The sequence below is a fragment of the Orcinus orca genome, chromosome 1, assembly GCF_937001465.1.
Source record: "Orcinus orca chromosome 1, mOrcOrc1.1, whole genome shotgun sequence".
NCBI classification, from domain to species: Eukaryota; Metazoa; Chordata; class Mammalia; order Artiodactyla; family Delphinidae; genus Orcinus; species Orcinus orca.
The window spans coordinates 17327062-17342511 of record NC_064559.1 but is presented as its reverse complement, the minus strand read 5'-3'; positions in this window follow the sequence as shown (position 1 = coordinate 17342511).

Here is a 15450-nt window from a genome sequence, read left to right as displayed (position 1 = left end):
ATTCCAGGCCTGCTCTCCCGGAACCAGAGAGTACATATTACCCAAGTCCTATAGATCTTTTCACAAATGATTTCTTCCTCCTTTAATCAAGCCAAAATTTCCCCAGTTAAGTCATGCTGAGGCTTGAACGTAGTTTTCTATCTAGAGGTCAGGGAGAAGGGTGGGAGCAGATCATGAGGAGAGCAAGTATTGCCTTTCAGTGCATCGGCTTCTGAAAAGTCTCCAGACACGAAGGGGACTGCTTTCCTTTAGAAAAAGGGAGTTTGGCAATCTTGCAGGTCCAGAGGGTCCGGTAGACTCTAGGGGTTCACTGTTCTATATAGCACATCTGTTCAGATTATCTGTCTTGAGTCTCAGGGTCCCCCTCCTTCCTTGCTAGAGCCCTGATTTTGTACAGGGAATTTACTGTGATTGTTAAGTTCAGTCTTCTGTGAGGTTCTATTACTGTTACAATCAAGCCTGGTCTTCAGCACAGTCTTTCCCCTGCCGCGAGGGGAGGGTCCCATTTCACACCCTTAAAGACCTGCTGGCTTTCCTACTGTGCCTTAAGTTGGTAATTGACTGACCTAAGCTTGAATTTTTCTCAATTTGATGCATTAATAGCACTCAGAAACAACTAGCCACTTCACAGTTTTTGTAATCACTGCTTCGCCCGTATCTTTCAAATGCATGCAATGTTGTATGAATGAGAGCATCATTCCCATCTGTCTGCCAGCCCAACTTAACACAAGTGAAAGTCTTAGTAAATGTGTGCTAATGCCAGCAATAGTCACTCCCCTACCCAACACCAGTAAAGGGGCCTTTGTTTTCAGATGGCCATTGAATAGCTAACTACGGAATCTGGTCCCTAGAGTGGGCTTCTTAAGACCACTGATGGTACCAACTATCTTAGGGGGGGTCTGCAGAAGCAGTTCCTGAGATGAGCATTCATTTGCAAATAATTTCCAAAAATGCTTCCAGGAAGACTGGTAAAAGAGTGGGGAACAGGTTGGAAAAAGGGGAAAAGGCGAGCACTGGTGTGGTCTCAGGCAGAAGTCTCTCAGAAGGTAGATCTCTGAGGGGAACTCTGGAATCTAAGTGACACCTCACAACTATCCCAGTCTGAAGCAAGGGAGCTAGACTTTGGTACTTCTGCATCCATCAGTCTTTGGACAACGTCCATCAGCCAGAATGTAAACCCCTAGATACTTCCAATTCTCTGTACAGTGAGAACAAAATGGCTCCAGTAGCCCAAGGGCTCTTGAGGGTAGAGCAGCAGGCACTGGTCCCTCAAAGGGCAAGCGTGGAGAAAGTGGGCGTGGTGGGGGAGAGCACAGACAAGGTAAAAATGGATCCTGGGAATCTGGGCAGACCACTGTCTGCTACGGCTATATTCCTCTTTTTGTTCATTTACTTGTTTTCTGTGTGTTTGTTTGCATAACTTCTTTTATTTTTATTCACTTTTTCTTTCTAAGATTCAAGTTTAATTTACTTGCAGAATGGGTAATAGTTTGCATATAGTACAAAAGTCAAACTTTCTAGAAGGTTTACAGGGAAAATCTCCTTCTTTTTTATCCCTTCAAAGAGATCCTCTGAGAACAGATTTTACACAGTACAAAAATCACTAAACCTCTTCTGTTTCATGTTATGTTTATGTTTATGTTTACACTTCTATCTTCTCATTTAAAGGGATTGATTCTTTTCTGCATGGGAGCCCAGGACAAAGATGGCATCCCATCACCAAAAGAGAAAACAAAGTAAGAGTCATTGGGTTAGTGAGTGCTACATAACATGCAGGAAGGAAACTAACAATGAGGCCTAATTCCCCATATATTAATTGGCAAATCATCATTGTTCAAGGAAGCGATAATCACAATTATAAGTTTAGGAAAAAAATTCCGTTAATTAACAAAAATGTCTCAAAATTTTATTTGTTGTACTGTGAGAAAAAGAGAAATCATTATAGGGTGGGCTGGTAAAACACTGGATAATAATGAAAGGCAGTGGATGGGCCATCCATTATAGGGCCATCCATCTGACTGGGCCTTTAAAGGACGCAGAGGATTTACTTATTTTGAAAAAAAAAGTCAGAGTGAAGAGAACCACAGGTAGGATTAAGAAAACTTATGTACTAGCCCCAGTTTTGCCAGGAACCTGCTGTGTTTGCTTGGTTAATTCACTTAACCTCTCTGTGCTTCCATGCTCATCTATAATCTCCATTCAAGAGTATTGTGGAGATGGAAATGAAATAAGTATCTCCAAAGCAAAGAATTTGGATAATTTGATATGCAACAATATAATTAATAATAATACTAACATGAGGCTGGTAGGCAAGATTTTTCCTTTTGATTTACTTTTAAGTTTTTTGGGGTTTTTTTGCGGTACGTGGGCCTCTCACTGTTGTGGCCTCTCCCGTTGCGGAGCACAGGCTCCGGACGCGCAGGCTCAGCGGCCATGGCTCACGGGCCCAGCCGCTCCGTGACATGTGGGATCTTCCCAAACCGGGGCACGAACCCGTGTCCCCTGCATCAGCAGGCAGACTCTCAACCACTGCGCTACCAGGGAAGCCCTGATTTACTTTTAGATTGCCACTATCATTTAGCAATCTGGACAAGGTATCTACAGGTTTAGTTTATTCTTCAAGACCAAATCAACTCACCCTACACATAGAAATGTGTTTCACTGTTAACAGTGCTATTGGGGAAATGCAGGATATCCAGTGAAGACACATGATGTGGTCAGCTCCTAGTCCTTACTTTCTTCTGACTCACAGAGCTCTTACCTTCATGACTCGGTTGGTATGATTGGGAAAGACGGCACTGTCAAAGGTTATATTATGAATTTACATTTTGCACGTCAATGAGGAAAACCAAGCCTGCAACTCATTAAGATGTTTGAATCTATCAAATGAATGGAGGAAATTACCAACTGCCTTTATTTATGTTGCTTCCTAAGAGTACAGAGATACTTTAAAGCAGCGGTCCCCAACCTTTTTGGCACCAGGGACCGGTTTTGTGGAAGACAGTTTTTCCACAGATGTGGGTTGGGGGGGATGGTTCAGGCGGTAATGTGAGCGATGGGGAGCGATGGGGAGCGGTGGGGAGCGGCAGATGAAGCTTCGCTCTCTTGCCCACTGCTCACCTCCTGCTGTGTGGCCCGGTTCCTAACAGGCCCGGATCGGTGCCGGTCCATGGCCCAGGTGTTGGGGACCCCTGCTTTAAGCTCCTGATCTTCAAGTCTATTTATGCTTACACGCTGATTTGTGCAGTTACCTGTCCATCAAGTGTCTACATATCATAGGCTGAGCTACATAGATTTGAGAACAGCTATTGTGGACCACCAGATTCCAAAGTGGATTTTGATTTTGCCTGAATTATCCCTGTAGGAGTTTTCTATCATTGCCATAACACATTACCACCAACCTAAGCTACTTAAACAGCATAAATTTATTATCTCACAGTTTACGAGATCAGAAGTCCAGAGACAGCAGGCTGATACTCTGCTTAGGGTATCACAGGGCAGAAATGAAGGTGCGGGCAGGGCTGTGTTCCTTTCTGGAGGCTCTAAGAATTCACTTCCAATCTCATTCTGGTTGTTGGCAGAATTCAGCTCCATGTGGTTGTAGAACTGATGCGCTATCTCCTTGTGGCTATCTGCTAGTGGCTGCCCTTAGCTCCTAGTTGCCTCTCTGCAATTTTTGCATGTTGTTCCCTGCATCTCAGAGCCAGCAACAATTCACTGAACTTTTACTGCACTACTGCTTTTCTTCTGTGTCCTCTTTTTCTGCCACATCTCTCTCACTCACTGTTCTGCCTTCCTCTTTTAAAAACTAAAGTGATTAGATTGAGCCCACCCTATAATCCAGGATAGTCTCCTGTTTTAAGGTCTGTAACCTTAATCACATCTGCAAAGACCCTTTTGCTGTAACATAGTCCAAGGTTCTAGGGATTAAGGCACAGTGTGGAAATCTTTGGGGGTTACTGTTCTGCCTGTCACAATCTCAAAGACCAAAATATAAGTAATTATGGGATACTGTGTCCTCATATAGTTACCTTCCTTCTAGAATTATTTATTGTGATTAATTATTAGCTGCTGCCTGGCTTATCCAGGAACCATAGGAAGCAGGTGAGATACTAATATAGGGGAAGGGTAGGGGATGTGTACATGACACATTCGCTTCTCCGGATGTTTCCTTCCATATGCAGAGAGATTCTCTAACAAAAAACATTTGACCTCTCACACACTGCCTCATTTCCCCCACCATAATGTGACTGATGACTTTGGAGGAGGAACTGGGACTGCATGGATCAGCCCCTGTTAGGGGTCATATTTGGGATCACCTGCAGAGAGTATGAGCCCTGGTCTGCCCTTGGCCACATGATAAGCTCAGTTAAATGCTCTGCCTTGTACGTGAAGGACCCTAATTGTCGCCTATAATTGAGTATATATGTTCAAATGGATTAAGTTATTCTTCCAGGCCAGTTTAACCATGGACAAGTCAAGTTCAATCTTTTAGATATATTGAGTAACTACTACATGCAGAGTAAAGTACCTGGTACTATGAAATAGACAAAAATGAATAGTGACTTCCAATTATAAAATAAGACAGTAAAGGTATCTTTTCTCTCTTCTCTCTGAAATCACTCCAGTAAAAACAACATAATGAAGGAAAGGGTTGAGAAGGAGGGAGGCAGTGTATATAACTTGATATTGTCACCTTTTATAGTGGGGGAAGGGGAAAGGTGGGTGTCAAAAAATCTAAATCTGATAAATTAAGTAGTATATGTTCAAACATATTTACAGAAACACAAGAAAGTTCTAGAAAAGCTAATAACAGTAATATGATTAAATGGAGGGAGGATGGGAGGTGAGAAGAAATACAAATATGCTAGTTTTACCATTACTTGAAGTAGGGAGACAGTAGATGCTGTCTAAAGAAACAGAAGATGTGTTATATTTTATAAATTTTAGTTGTAAATTATGTCACTAGATTAAAAATAGAATGCAAATATGCAGAAGGAAACTTGTATTTAACAAGAGCAAAGAAAAAGTAAATAATACAATGAAAGATTGGAAAACACACAAAAATAAGAATAACAGAAAGGTAACAGAACTGAAAGGTATTTCTTATCAAAAAATATAAATGGTATAAGCATTCCTATTAAAAAATAAAGACTCGGGACTTCCCTGGTGGTCCAGTGGTAAAGAATCCGCCTTACATTGCAGGGGGTGTAGGTTCGATCCCTGGTCAGGGAACTAAGATCCCACATGTCATGGGGCAGCTAAGCCTGCGAGCCACAACTACTGAGACCCCACGCCACAACTAGAGAGCCCACATGCCACAAACTACAGAGCCACATGCTCTGGAGCCCATGTGCCACAACTAGAGAAGAGAAAGCAGCATGTCACAACTAGAGAGAAGTCCACGCACCACAATGAAGAGTCTACACCACAGCAAAAGATCCTGCTTGCCTTAACGAAGATCCTCTGTGCTGCAACTAAGACCGGACGCAACCAAAAAATAAATTAAATAAATAAATAATAAATGAATCTTTAAAAAAAAGATAAAAACTCTCAAATTGTATCAAAAGATAAAATCCAAACATACGATATATATAATAAGCACACACTTAAAGCACATTGACAAAGAAAGGCTGAAAATGAAAGAATGTGTAAAGGCTTATCATACGAATAAAAAGATGGTTCACTGAAAAAGACACAAATTGGTTTTCAAACATATGAAACGAGCCTACCCTCATAAAAAGTGTAATTCAAAATAAAACTACTCTAGAGGGGGCTGTTCACCCATCAAATTAGCAAAGATCAAAAGTCAGATAGCACATTAGTTGTTGGAAGTGAGACTTAACAGGCACTTTCATGCATTGCTGGAAGGACCGTAAATTAGCCCAACACTTATAGAGTGTAACTTGATGTACAAATACATTGACTCTATGACGCAGCAATTCCAGTTTGATGAATTTATCCTATAGCAATCCTCACACGTATGTACAAGGATGCAGTATCAATGCAGTATTACCTGTAAGAGCAAATATTTTAAAGTAATTCGATATGTACATTAATCAAACTTATGAAACCATTAAAAATGAAAATGTAGCTTTCAATGTATTTGTACAAAATGAGTTACAAGATTAAGGGGGAAAGAAAGTGTCCCTATCAAGGGTCATCAGTAGCCCACATGTTGCTTTTGCACAAGTTAGAAGAAGATGTTCCCTTCTCCTGGATGAAGTCTTCGCCTGGGTCCATAGTTTGTAAGTGGAGCAGGAGAGGACTTTAGCTCCACACGCCCCTCAACCACACACTCTTATGGAGGAGAGCCTTAACGTGGGTGCCCTGGCTCCAGAGCAAAAACTTGCATTACTTTTAATATGGCATTTAAGAAAAAAGAACGCTGTGGGACTTCCCTGGTGGTCCAGTGGTTAAGACTCTGTTCTCCTAATGCAGGGGGCATGGGTTCAATCCCTGGTCAGGGAGCTAAGATCCCACAAGCCACATGGTGTAGCCAAAAAAAGAAAAAAGAACATTGCACCTGCATTTCTATTATTTTGGTACATAGACATACTATCAACCAATTATCTGAGCAGAAATAACGAATTGAAGATATCTTAATGTAACCCATAAGGAAAGTAATAATTGGTGGATCATTAAGATTTAATCATCTAGTGGAAAGAGTAGCATTTTATTTACCACACGATCTTAATTTGTTTTCTGAACGGAATTAATTAATTAGTTAATTTAGTTCTTAACACCACTTGTTACTTTTGAATAGTATCATTAAAGTATAAATTAGTAAAGTTTGTAAACAATGAATTGGAAGATGGACCACGGTGTCTCAGATTTGTATCAAACAAATGTTACAATCTATATTTCTATGATGCCTCTCTCTATAAATAGGTAGATAGATATTTCATATCAGTAAATATAAATGGTATAAGCTTTACTTATATGTGTGTGTATATATGTGTGTGTATATATATATATATATATATATAGAGAGAGAGAGAGAGAGAGAGAGAGAGTCAATTATCTACAAGTTTGGCCCATATCATACTCAGATATGGTTTGTTTTAAAGCTGTTAAACAAATATACAACAACAATTCAGTAACTTAACACATAATAACCTAATGCAGATGTTCCTGGTTGGTTGGTGGCTTTCCTCTTGAATGATCTGGTTACACAGGCTCTTTCCATCTTGTGCTCTGCCGTGACCTTGGAGTCTGGAGTCCTCGGCATACAACTGACAGAAAAGAAAAGAAAGAGTGGAGAATCCTGCCTCTTAAAAGCCTCAGACAGGAAGTGACAACTATCACTTCTACTCTCATCACATTGGTGAGATCTAGTCTTATGGCTGCACTCAAATACAAAGGCTGCTGGAGATGTCTGAAGCTCCACAGCTATCAACCAAGAACAATGCTATACCAGGAAAGGGGGAGCATGCATTTTGGGTGAATAGCTAAATATCTCTGCCATAGAGTTGAATCTGACTGAATAATAACTTGGAATTTAGATGTTTGGCATTTTGTGAACTCAGGATTGGCCTATACATGGGATGGAAGATTTAAGCGGAATACAGTACCTGATGATTCTTGAAAGACTCGCCTACATGTGTAGTCCCCTTCTCTGTGATTCTTCAACACACCTCTACCTGAAGTTTATTCCCAAACTTGGACAATCTCAGTCAAGAATATACTGAGCTCTTCTGAAAATTCAACCTGCCTTTACCAGTCTTTATACTCATGGACCTTCATGGTGGCTGACACTGTAGACTGTTTCCTCTTTCATAGCCCTCTCTTCTTTGTCCATTCTTACTTCTTTTCTCACCTCTTCTGGACATTTCATCTCAGATCTCTTCCCAGGTTTCTTCTCCTAATGCCCCTTAAATGTTAGTGTTCCTGGTAGGTTAATCCTGACTCAACACTCTTCCTCTTCCAAACCTTCCTTGAGTGATCTTATCCTTTCTAAGATTAGAACCATCATCTGTAGGCAGTTAGTGCTCGGATTTGTATCTCTAGATGTTATCTCTAACCTGAGCTTCAGACCATGCTTCCATGCTGAACATTTTTCCTGGACATCACAAGAAAACTTTCATTAAGTCTAAACATACCTCTTTCTAAACTTTCTCTTCCTCTAGTATTTTTGTCTTAACAATGAGACTCTATTTATCCAGTTAGATAAGCTACAAAATTCATGCTTGACCCTACTTACTTTAACCCCATTAAATTAATCATAAGCATGGCTGTCTTATCTTACCTCTTGAATATACTTCAAATCCATTCCTTTTTATTCATTTCTTATTATTATTGCCTTAATTTGGAACTTCAAAGTTCTCTGGATTACTGAAATCATCTCATTTTGGCTCCCCTACTGCAGTCCTCCTCTCTTTAGATTGCGCACATTTGCTAATACCGATTCCACCCCCGGCCTAGTGGCTCAGAACATCCTGAATTGGGTTGGGATTTCAATTTGAGTTTTTACAGAAGATCTTAGGTAATTTTGATCACCAGCCAAGTTTGGAAATCAGTGTCCTAGAATGAGTCCTGTGAGCAAGCCATAAGTAGCAGGTTATATAGCAACCTAGCCCTGTGTATATTTTCAGTCCTTTATAGATTATCTCTTGGTTTTCCAAGCCCTGAAAACAACAAAGGAGTGACACTGAGGCTCTGATGTGATATATCTAGTTCCTTCAACTGCTTCAAGTTCAATTCAATTCAATTGGCTTCACTACAGAGTAACTGAATTGGAGGAACACTTGGGCCATACTGTGAATTTTATACACCCCTATGTTCAGTGCATTAGTCAAGTCACGGAAGTTTTTCATCAGGCCATGTCAGGCAAATATTAAGGAATGAATCAATACACTGGCAAACTGGGATCCAACGGGGGGCTACTGTATAACCTTGATGCTGAGCTATGAATGCCATCACTCAGTAGAAAGAGAATACAGTAGGGAATGGATGAGTATGTATCAGTGTTTCTTAGATTGGCTACTTTATGATAAAGGGAATTTGTTGGGAGGATATTGGGGAGCTCATCAAGTTGGCTGGAGGTAGAAGGAAGGGCTGGTCAATGAGCAGAAACCAAGGAAGGTTGGAGGTCTAAGAAGCAGAAAACAGAGCAGTCATGTCAGTAGCAGAAACAGGCTGGTCCAAACACTTGCCACCATCACAGCTAGATGGAAGACCCCTAAGAACTCATGCTGGCCCTGTCTACCTTGTTTAACATCTAAAGTTCTACTTGGTCAAACTAAGGTCGTTGCCAGCCCCCTTGATGGCGCTAGTGCCAGGGACAGGGTGGATTCAGGGGGAGGCAGGAATAGGACTAGCCCAATAAAGAGGAGCTCATTTTCCAAGAGGAAGACAGGGTCCTGTTACAAAGAGAGAATAAATGCTAAGCAGCCAATGAATGACAAATATCCATTGCCGTGCACCTAAGGAAATAAACGGGAGAAAGAAAAAAGGTGGGGAAACAAGACTGAGGAAGTAGGGAAAATGTTAGGTTCAAACATCACACAAACAGCCACATGGGAATTTTATTTTGTTTCCCTTTGTTTTTATTACTTTTTAAATTAATCAAAAGAAAATCCCTTATGGACTTGATAACAATACATCTGGTCCTAATAACCCAAGAAATCTCTATTTATAGACATTGAATGTGTTGCTGAAATTAAACATAATGCGTGAACAAAAATTGCAAGATAGGTTTAGGGTTTGACTTTTCAATAAAGTATACCACAAAGGGAATAAAGAAATTCTTCTCTCAAATTAATGGTGAATTCTTTTGTCATGAGAATAGGAGCTTATATGCATTTCACTGAAAGCACATAAATTGTTCTAGACAAGAAAAACAAAAGTAGCCCAAGGCAGTATTTTCATTATAGAAGAAGGCACATGTCCATGAATATCTAGTTTAATATTAACAAAAGTCATTCAATTAGCTATGCGTGTGCCATTGTTATGAATATGTATTCGCGTCTCAGCTAAGTAACACTGATATCTTTTATTCACCAGTTCAGAGATTCAGATGTTATAAATGTTACCCTTCTTGCCCTGGTGTGACATAAGGGATTTGAGTCCAAAAAATACCTGACACTTCCCATCACTGGATATGCAAATTTCTTTAGAACTTTCAACTTTCTGTTATGGAAATTGCCTTTGTTGTTTGCTGATTTTATTTCTTCTCTAAAATCATTAAAAGAAAAACAATCCTGATGAGTTAACATTGGTTCTTTAATAATAGCAATCTTTAAAGATCTAAAAAATGGTTTCCTTTTTCTTGTCTCTTGCAATAGCTCTAGGTGGCCCAAAGAAAGAGAAAAGCATGTAAAATGCAGGTGAATGAGACTGTTTAGAGCAGGGATAGCAAATTCCCTTGTCTGTGACAGACTTTGCTAATCATTTCGGGTGCTCTTTCCTGCTAAGCCCAGATGTGGTTTCTGTATCCAAAACTCAATTCTTAAGTATGTACTTTTGATCTATGGGGCTCAGCATGTAAGATGAAACATACTTGCTATACATAATTTAGATCAATGCAGTTCATTCAGGAAAAAAAACAAGTCTTTTCATGCTACTCTATTTAGAAGATGTATACAGCAACAATGACTCAACAGTCTCAATTTCCATCATCTGGAAAATCTTATACTGTCCAGCCATTAGTGACTTAGAATCTCTTATTTTCCCTTCTCTCAATTTTGACTTTTCCCACCACCACTGAGAATGGATTGTCTAAACCCTTACATCCTTTCTCTTCTGGGCTTTTATCATCTTTTTATCTTTTCCCCTGACCAGGCATTTCTTACTTCAGCAACCTCTGTACTAGAAATGAAACATGCACACACACGTTAATTTTATATGCTTCCGAAAAATTCTGGTTCAGAGAATGAAGTGTTTTCTTAAATATTTATATGTATTACCTGTAGATTTCCATTGTTTAAGCTTTACCTACTCTCTACCCTCTTAAATAAATGCTATTCATTATTGACAATTAAATTATTAAGTTCTCGAAATATGCAAAGTTTCATTTCAAAAACACACCAGAAATAATCTAGCAAAGGTATTTTCATGTTTCATATACCATCCTCCTTGGTTTTTCAATAAGAAATCCTATCAAACAAAATCTGTCTTTAGGAGGGCGGAAATCTCTTCTAGTTAGGCTCAAACACTGCCTTTCTTCTTTACCTAGGCAATTCCTACATCTTTATTCTTGTTTCAGATAGAGTTCAAGTTCAGCTTCCTCAAAGCAGCTTTCCATCCTTGACTTCCTAGTTTAGTTTCAAGTCCCTTACTAGTTACTAGTGACCAGTGCATAAGATGATGTTCTTTTCTTTTATTTACCTGTTCTATGCATTCATTGCTGCAGTTTTTTCTATTACTGTTTCTGCTACTAGACTGTAAACTTTGTGAGATTAGGAGCTATATCTGCTTTTGCTTTACATTATCTCCCCAGGGCCTAATATAGTGCCTAGACCTATACTTGTGACTCAATAAATAATGGTTGAATGAATTAGTAAGTATTTCACTTCAAGGTATGGGTGACTTATGATAGTTTAATATGTCCTATCTACTGAGTGCATTTGCAGGCCAGAGGAGAAAGTATCTTAACCCAAAGGGATCTCCAATGGAAACTTTCAACCACATGTGACAGGACAAAGAGAAAACTTGTCCTGGGAAGGAGGTAAAGCTCCTTCCTTCCGCTCTTCAGTGGATGCCACGTAAAGGGCCTTCTAGTTCTCTGGATAGGATATCTCGGATAACTGCCTACATTCCCAGAGTGCTTCAGATTCCAGATTCCAGCTGCATTTCTGTGAATGTGAGCTTTCATCTTCCTCCATATGGCCCCTCTAGGGCCTCAGCAGGTTGATGGGTCCACATCCAGCAGCTAGGTTAGAGTTAGGAGATCACTTAAGCAATGGGATAGCAATGTGCTCCTGGCCTAGAGCTCAGAGTGACCAGGTTAACATGGGATCCTTAGTACTGTCAGGCTTTTTTCCCCTTTTTTGCACCTTAGGTCAACATCATAAAAGTGACTAAAATTGCTTTCCTCAGTTGGTATGGAATTAAGGAGAAACTTTGGTCCTTATAACCATTAAAGCCTTAATTAACTCAAAAATGGGAATTCATTACCTCCCATGTAGCCTGTGCTCTAGCTTTCAAATTACATCACTGCCACAGGCCTGGACCTGCAGTCCCCCTTCTAACCAAAAGGTGCTTTGCCCTCCAGAGTGGTCAGCAGACAATCTTGTCTCTTCAGGAAGGTAGTAGTCAACTCTTCACTGAACGATGCTTCCCTTTGATTGTCTAGGTGGATGGAAGTAATACAGTATTTGATATTCAGGAAAATGCTGGAAAATCCCGCTGCACTGTGAAAGGCAAATTATAAATTTCTTGGGAAAAGGACTGTCTTACCTATATCTTATGGCCGGCCTAATGCCTAACGATTATTCGTACTAAGTAAAAATTGTTATTGGTTAACTGGTTGTTTTGTGGATGGATTAAATTGACATCATTGGTCAGGGTGCCCACACTGTGATAAACAAGACTTGAGAATAGTGGTTCCCCGAGTTGCTGGTGCTAGAGAGAGTGCTTAATGAGACCAGGTTACCAAGCTGCACCCCCCAAAATATTACGGCTCATGGTGTATGGGGTGGAGCCTTGAAAGCCAGATTTCATAAAGCTTCCCTACATGACTCACCACACTGGATCAAATCTAAAATACCATCAGCTGTAGAAGGGAGCATTATTTGCCTATCTTTAAAAAAGAAAAAGAAGTTGTCAGTTAACCTGTGCCTTGGTACTTGTGATGTCATTGATCAGACGCTGCAGCCGGATTTTAGAGTTGTGAGAAAGTAAAAACATGAAACACTGATTTAGAGCATTTGGAGTGAGTCTGGGGACGTACTGATGTTGGGGTTAACCATGAAGCAACAGCATGAAGGCCAGAGGAGAAGAGGGTAAGAGTGTACTATTAATCTGAGAAAAACTTGCAGATGGTTTCTATCTGTCAATGAATAAGGTTGCAAACTGCTAGGGTGAATCTATTTCTTTTGTACCTCAAATCTTAGAATGCCAGGTCAAGTGACACTCTTGGTTTGGCTTACAAATTCATTTTGCAAAAAGCATAATGAGGGCTTCCCTGGTGGCGCAGTGGCTGAGAGTCCGCCTGCCGATGCAGGGGACACAGGTTCGTGCCCCGGTCCGGGAGGATCCCACATGCCGCGGAGCGGCTGGGCCCGTGAGCCATGGCCGCTGAACCTGCGCGTCCGGAGCCTGTGCTCCGCAACGGGAGAGGTCACAACAGTGAGAGGCCTGCGTACTGCCAAAAAAAAAAAACAAAAAAACAAAACAAAAAAAGCATAATGAAAATGAAATGCTTAACCATGTGTAGCTGTTCATTTTGATTTTTTTTGAAGGGAAAAATGTACAAAAATGTGACAGTGTTATAATTAGAGCCTATATGAAAAGGAAATGATATTTATATAAATGGTCAAGTGGGTCTGTGGTAACGATTTGGTTCTAACAACCTGTGCTCAGTTGGGTAGTCATTCTTTATCAGCTCTGTCCAATAGAAATATAATGCGAGCCGCAAAGGAAACTTTGAATTTCCTAGTAGCCATATTTCAAAAAGTTAAAAGAAACAGGTGAAATTAATGTCAATAATATATTTACTGCAGCATATCCCAAATATTGTCATGTCAACATCTACTTAATAAAATAATAATGAATGAGTTATTCAACATTCTGTTTTTCATACTGTCTTCAGACGCTGGTGTGTATTTTCCACGTCAATCAGTTTTGACTGACCACATTTCTAATGCTCAGTAGCCACATGCGGCTGCCATATTGGATAGTGTAGCTTTATAATCTCTCTGGAAGTTTATGTATCTCTGAATTAGAAGAGCAACTGTCCCTCTCAAATTCCTCCATGGCAGTGTAGTGGGAAACTTCCTGGAATGGGTGTTGAATTCCCTTAGAGGAAAGATTTCTCTCCCATTTCCTATTGTCATAGTTAATTATCAACATAAATACAAAATAAGCATGATTATGTGTTGATGCAAATGAAGCTTGTATGTATAGCTTTACCTAATTCAGAGACAAATTATTTTACTTTGACCCAGTTTTATGTATATACGTATTTTACAGGTAGATACAGCAGACACATTTGTGTGTCTCAAATTCAAATGTCAGTCTCAAATTCAGACTCAGATTTTGCTCATCTAAGACTGAATTGGTAGCTGAAATACAGGGGATACAAAGAAATGTAAGAAACACGGTCGCTTTCCTCCAGGAATTTACACTGTACTTAGGGAGAAATGGATGAGGCCCAATGAGCTCTAAGATGGTGCCCAAATTACTTTGGCATACTGGAATTCTGTGATGTTAAATATAACATGAAATAAGCAGGATATTAGCTGGGTTTTATATGTCCTTTTGGCCGGTAGGAATTTTCATTATAATGAGTTCGTGTAATGAGATGACTTGTAATCTTACCGAGTACCAATTCCGATGCCACAGGTTTTTGATTTTTCAAAGAATTTCAAAGCAACTCACAGCACCACTAAAAAGACCCCTGCTGGTTATCATCTTAGTTTTTATGTTGGTTCTTAACAAAGCAGATATGTTTGCCCTTGGAAAGACACAAATGCAAAAATACAGAGTATGATGATTAAACAAGAACAAAATCAAAGTAACTACTATGAACCACAGAAATGACTAAGGACAAGCTATATTCCGCATAAACATGTCCTAAATTTAATTTTTCCTCTAGAAGAATTTCCAAGTCAAAGTAACAGACTGCATGCCCATGGAACCACATTATCAGACCCTGCCAATGGGCAGCCACAGGACCTTTGCATAGCTCTCTCTTCCTTTGACAACCTTGCCTGGTTACTGCTAGATTTGTAAGTTTGTGGTTGGTTGCGGATTCTGCAAAAATTCCCCGAACAAGAAGAGGAAAAGAAAATTCCCTGTTCATTTACTTGTTTCAATTTAATACCAGGTTAAGAAATTCTGATTCAGAGTGAAACCCTGTTTCCTGAGCTGATCATTCAAACACACTGCAGTCGGAGAAGCCAAATGGAGAAACGCAGTGATAAAATATCCAAGATTAAAAGCCCATTTTCTTTTAGTTCTCTTGAATCCACTTTCACTCATTAGTCTTTTATTGTATATCCTCCAAAATTGCCTGACGTCTTATGGTTCTGAGGAGACAACAGAAAAGGTTCTTGGCATCTGAAGCCAAATTATTGAGGAGATTTACATCTTACCATAATGTTGGCTTAGAGGTATGCATGTCTCTCATCAAGCTCATATAACCTTCCCTCTGACTTAAACTACAGGTAATCAATTCCATGGCAATAGAAAGAGACTTACCTATTTCTTGGAAGGGAAGAGAACAAACAAATGTTTGGACAAGCGCAGCTGTATTAATATACATGAGAAAGCAACAGCTAGTGTTAT